Source organism: Ranitomeya variabilis, chromosome 1 (assembly GCF_051348905.1).
Source record: "Ranitomeya variabilis isolate aRanVar5 chromosome 1, aRanVar5.hap1, whole genome shotgun sequence".
Lineage (NCBI taxonomy): Eukaryota > Metazoa > Chordata > Amphibia > Anura > Dendrobatidae > Ranitomeya > Ranitomeya variabilis.
In genome coordinates this window covers 313,388,681-313,395,110 of record NC_135232.1, presented here as the reverse complement: position 1 = coordinate 313,395,110, position 6,430 = coordinate 313,388,681, and positions in this window count along the sequence as shown.

The window sequence follows — 6,430 nt, the reverse complement described above, 5'->3', positions numbered from 1 at the left end:
CAGGCTGGGGGTCCTCTCTTGCAGCTATATCAGGACACAGTTCTCCTCTCTGGCAGCTATCAGCACAAAGTTCTCTCTGCAGCAGCCTCAGCTCACACATGCTGTTCAGGCTCCACCCCTGCCATCTGCACAGTCCAGTTCATTCACACAGTCTATTGCAGGGGAGAAGCAGAACATTCCATCCTGCCAGTCAAGAGGTGCAGTCTCTTAAAGTAACAGCTTGTTCCTTCCTGTCCATAACAGCACCACCCTCCTACACATTATACAGGTCCTATGTACCTTATCGCCTCATCCCCCACTACCCAATAAATTTTAAGTCCCCGAAAGCATCATAAACAATGTATTATGAAATAGGGAGGACGCTATCAGTGGCTTAGCATGCTTTTCTACCTCCCGATTCATTTTACATCCATATCTAATGTTCTCTTCCCCTCTCCCTGTTCATAAGTCCATTATAAGTCCCTCTTACTCCCATCCCAATCCCCCAAATTCCTCAATGACTTCCCCCATCCCATCATTGTTCTCTCCCCATCATTGCCTTTTCCGGACCTCCATCATTGCCTTCTCCCCCACCTCCATCCTTACCCTCCACCACCCCCATCATTGCCCCCTCCACCACCCCATCATTGCCCTATCCACCACCTCCATCATTGCTCTCCCCACCACACCCATCATTGTCCTCCCCCACCACCCCCATCATTTCTCTACCCAACCACCCCATCATTGCTCTCCCCCACCACCTCCATCTTTGCAGGTGTTTTTGGTAATTATTTTATTTTACTGAGGTAATGACTTTTGGGTTTTCATTGGCTGTAAGCCATAATCATCAACATTAACAGAAATAAAAACTTTAAATAGATCACTCTGTTTGTAATGACTCTATATATGAGAATCACTTTTTGTATTGAAGAACTGAAACAAATTATATTTTTGATGACATTCTAACTTTGTGAGAAGCACCTGTATATATACCAGGATATCAAAATCTTGGACCAGGACCCAAAGGACTCTAGTTACGCCACTGTTGTCGATGCATATGATATTGATACTGTCTTTAGCTCTCTTGAATTAGAGTTGACAGGTTCTCTTTAAAAATAGTTTTTATTTTAAAACGATGATAAGCTCATTAATATACTTTATATTTCAACTGCGATCAACAAATATTACATATTGCACGAAACTGTGCTGTTCTGCTCCTTTCAATGGTACTTCTGGCTGCAACTTATGCTGGTAACAGCTAATTGCTGAAGGTGGCAGTTGTCATAACACAACTGATCTAATATTAATGACCTATCCAGCTGGTAGGTCATCAATATTATATGCCTGGACAATCCCTTTAACTAAAAATCTTGTTAAATTTAGCTTTAAATACATCCTCTCTGCCACCAGTCACAAGATATGAAGCATGCACATCATTTATATCTCAGGAATCAAAACTTAAGGCCACTATGTGCTGCTATGTGATTGATAGCATCTTTTGTTTGTCAACACATCCCCTTGTACAAACTTCCCCTCCATCATTTCAACATGAAACATAAACAAGCTCTGTTTGACTTTAAATACCACTTGACATAAATATGATTTTTTTTGCCTTGCTCTACTGAATGTGGCATAGGTCCACTTTCCTTTCTGTGAGCTCCATTTAGTCTTGTTAGTTTCTATTCCCTAAATCACTGATTAATATAACCAAAACTGCACCTTCTTAGCTCCAATTAGAGGTTGATAACCCCTCACCACTTCTTGTTCTACTCACAAAACTGAGAGATGGGAGTTTTAACAAATACAGTAAATGAAGCAGTTTTGTTGAATACCACAAGCCACAAAGCTTGAGCAGCGTTTTGTTAAATCACTGGAAGGACAGGTTTCATTTATCTGCAACAATCTCACATCAGTTCTATCTTATCTAAGATGCTTTCTGGATGTAAAGAATTATATGTTCTCAGTACATAAAAAACAGTGCTGAGTAAATGATATGAAAATTTTGCTTGGTTAGATTTCTTACCCATACACTATTCTGTGGTCTGAGTTTAACGTGCTTTGACTAAAGTTACAATGGGTTAAAATGTTTACAAACTGCTTGTCCTGGTACAGTTAAAATATTTTTGTTCCAAAAATTGACTATTGTCACATATACTCTAAAATTGTGTGAATTTTCTTTGGTTTGAAGTAAAATCCAAAACATTTGGTTGGTACAGTTGTAGAAATTTGGTTGTTCAAAAATTGACTGTTGTCACCTATAGACCAGAACTTGGTTTGTGTAAAATTTCGCTGGTTTGAAATAAAAAAAAGGCCTTCTACAGGAGTAGAAATTTGTTAATTCAAAAGTTCACTATTGTCATATATACTGTAGAACTTGGTGTATGTGAAATTTTGCTGGTTTGGAATAAAAAACAAAAATTGTCCTGCTATAGATGTACAAATTTGATCCCACAGTACTTGGTTCCCAGCCACCACTTTTTCTCCCGGGGTGGCGCCCCCACCTTGTACCAGCACATGTCCAGAAACATCACCTTTGCCCTTACTAATGCAGTTACTGGGATTTTCCACTTAACGACTGACACTTGGACAAGCACTTGTGGCCAGGGACATTATATTTCCCTGATGGCACACTGGGTGAACATTTTGGAGGCCGGGGCTGAGTTACAGCCTGGCATGGAATATGTGCATCCAATGCCATGGGTTGCTGGCCCTACTTCTATCAGGATTTCCTCCACCTCCTACACCAGTACCTGCACCCCCTCCTGCTAATCCTTATCCTCCATCTCTGATGTGATATCTCAGAGAACATAATCCACATCAGTCGGAAGCTAGAAGCTCTGCAGCAGTGCCTCAGTGAAGCAACAACAGACCATACTAATTTGTCTAGGAGACAAACTGCACACTGCAGCAGAGTAATTGAAAGGAATAACAGACCATACAGATCTGTGTCTCTCACCGCTGAACCTCCAACAAGGTATGGTCCGGTGTGATAATGGTCGTAACCTGTTGACAGCTGTGAAGCTTGGCAAACTCACACATTTACCATGCTTGGTTCACATGCTCAACTTGGTAGTTCAGCGACTTCTCAAAACATACCAAGATTTGCTAGAGCTTCTGTTCAAGATGTGTCACGTCAGCGCCCATTTCAGCAAGTTGGCTACAGCTGCCGCCGATCTAGCAGTGCTGCAGCAGTGCATACAAGTGCCAGCTCACCGACTGGCGTGGAAAGTGACCACACCCTTGGACTCCACACTGCACATGCTGGTGTAGGATGCTAGCAGGTGCGTAGGATGCTAGCAGGTGTGTAGGATGCAGTGGCACACAGGAGGCAGAGCAAGGGTTAACAGGTTCTTTATATATAACAGTGATGGTATAAGCAAGGGGGTAATGGTTATGAATTTGCGGATGAGGTTAAGACAAATACAGATGATAATGACAGGTTAACTTATCAGTCTCTGTGCGGTGGAGGAAGGTGGCGCCATAGGCGGCGCAAGATGTCCAGTCCCACAAATGGGCGATGCACTGTCTCCTTGCGATGACGAATCCTCCGGGTTCTTCGGCACATGATCTCCTGATCAGTGCACACGGTGGGGTAGAGGTGATGGTCCGCAGCACAGTGGAAGAAGCAGAAAGTTCAGTAGGCAAGGCCGCAGTAGAAGCACACAGTCCAGCAGACACAGCCACAGGCATGGGCCGGTCCTTAGCAGGCACCGCAAGGATGGGACTAAGCGGTGCCTCTGCGGTGGTGAGTGGAGCCAAGGTATGCACTCTATCTTGGTCACTACCCGGTAGAGATGTCTCTCTGGGCTGAGGGTAGAATGTGTCGGTAGTCTTGCTGTAAGATGCGCCTATTCTGGCACTTAGCCTTTCTCTTCCCACTCCCGTGTAGCGGTGGGATATGGGGTAATAAAGGGTTAATGTCACCTTGCTATTGTAAGGTGACATTAAGCCAGGTTAATAATGGAGAGGCGTCAATAAGACACCTATCCATTATTAACCCAATAGTACGAAATGGTTAATAAAACACACATTATTACAAAGTATTTTAATGAAATAAAGACACATGGTGTTTTAATATTTTATTATACTCTTAATCCACCTGAAGACCCTTGTCACCTGAAATAAAGTTAAACAAAACAAACAACAATATTCCATACCTTCCGTCGTTCGGTCTTGTCCCACGCTGTAAATCCATCTGAAGGGGTTAAATCATTTTATACCCAGGAGCTCTGCTAATGCAGCTGTGCTCCTGTCTGTAAAACTCGGTGAATGAATGGAGTGCAGGGGAATGTACTGTAGTTACCTCGAGTCGCGGTGATGCGCCCTCTGCTGGATGAACTCATATGAACTCGAGCGTGGGAAAATATTCTGAAAAGTTCCCAGGCTCGAGTTCATATGAGTTCCCAGGCTCGAGTACTTTGCTCTTCCCTCAACAAGGCAGACAAAGTATGTCTGTGCCGGAGCCGCGGCAGGAAGACGAGAAGAGTGAGTATAATATAACCTGTTTTTCTTACCTTTCAGGTTACATCGGGGGCTTATCTACAGCATTACAGAATGCTGTAGATAAGCCCCTGATGCCGGTGGCCTTAGCTCATATATGATTTTTGGGGTGACAGATTCCCTTTAAAATATGTTTTAGCAGTGTATGAAATCCCTGAGTCACTGGAGGCTGCCATGTCATTAGCGATACGGGTGGATAGACTCCTGCAGGATAGATGGGTACACACGTGGTCAAAATTGTTGGTACCCCTAGTTTATTGACAGAAAAACCCACAATGGTCACAGAAATAACTTGAATCAGAAAAAAGTAATAATAAATAGAAAAAATCTATGAAAATAGATTAAGGGTACCATCATTTCTGTCCAGGCCTATTTCATGAGTTTTATTTTTTTTTAGTTCTGTGGAAGCATGGTTGAAAAGCAATGTCTGACTTTTGTTTGATCATTTTCATAGATCTTTTATTTATTATTGCTTTTGTCAGGATCAAGTTGTTTCTGTGACTATTGTGGGTTTTTCTGTCATTAAACGAGGGGTACCAATAATTTTGACCAAGTGTGTAAGACCACACTCTCCTGAGCCCTCTTTCCTGGACAATACTCCTGCGTCGGAAGTATGGTCCGGGGGTGAACCTATACTTGTGGAGTTAGAGGAATCCATGCAGTTAGGAGGTACTTCTGTGTCGTACGTCTCTCCTGACATTTGCAAGAAAAAGGCATGTGTTTTTTTTTGTGGGAGCGAGGGATATTTTTGGGGGGCCTGTCCTTTGATTCCTAAACAAAAAGAGACTCAATTAACCCTTGGGAGCCTAGAGTTTGATAATCAAGGAGTATGTTCGACTTCAACCTGTAATTCTCGGTTTGTCCTGACAGCAGAGGTGGTGCTGGAGAGCAGAACTGAGAACATTTCTGTTTGTCGACAGTGGAGCTGGAGTCAGTATGGTTGATGCTGAGTTTGCTAGAACTTATGGGCTAGCTTGCTCTTCCTTAGCTTAGCCTATTCCTATTTTCGTCATCGACTCAGCACCACTTGCACAGAGAGCACTGAGCAAATTGTACATAACATAAGATTGAGGGTAGTGTATTTTCATTATTAGGTAATTCCTTGTTATGTCCTGGAAGGTCTCCCCACTCCTATTATTCTGGGTTTACCCTGGTTGGTGAAGTATAATCTGACAGTGGATTGGCAAATTGTGGAGTGGGGAGATTACTGTCATGATAACTGCCTAAACATTTATTTTTCTGCAGTATCTACGGAACCTTACTGTTATTTTTGTCTGGCTTTGAGGAACATCATAACTCTGTACTTGCTGGTCATCCAGGTGGTAAGGCAGCTGCAGATCTCTTTTCTCGTCGTTTTTGGTGGTCAGGGTTGCATCGGGATGTGGTTGAACAGGTGTCTGCTTGCACTGTTTGCGCATGTTCTAAAGTATTGCATACCCGTCCATCTGGTCCTCTTCTTTCACTACCCATTCCTAGCAGACCATGGAAACACTGGTCCATGGATTTTATTACTGACTTACCTGTATCGGCAGGCAAGACTGTGGATCTGGTGGTTGTGGATAGGTTCAGTAAAATGCTGCATTTCATCACTTTACCAGCACTTCTGAATGCCAGGACTCTTGCTCAGGTTTTTGTTAATAAGATCGTGAAGCTTTACCGGGTTCCCTCTGATTTGGTGTCAGATAGGGGGACCCAATTTGTTTCTAAGTTCTGAAAGGCTTTCTGCACTTGACTGGGGGAGGAGCTGTCCCTTTCCTCTGCTTTCTATCCTCAGTCGAATGGACAGACCGAGCGCACTAATCAGAATTTGGAGTCTTACCTCAGGTGTTTTGTCTCTAAAAACTGGGAGGATTGAGCATCTTAGAAACTGTTGGCTGAGTTTTCTATTAGTAATCATCGCCAAGAATCTACCGGCAGATCACCATTCTTTGGGGAAAATGGTTTCCATCCA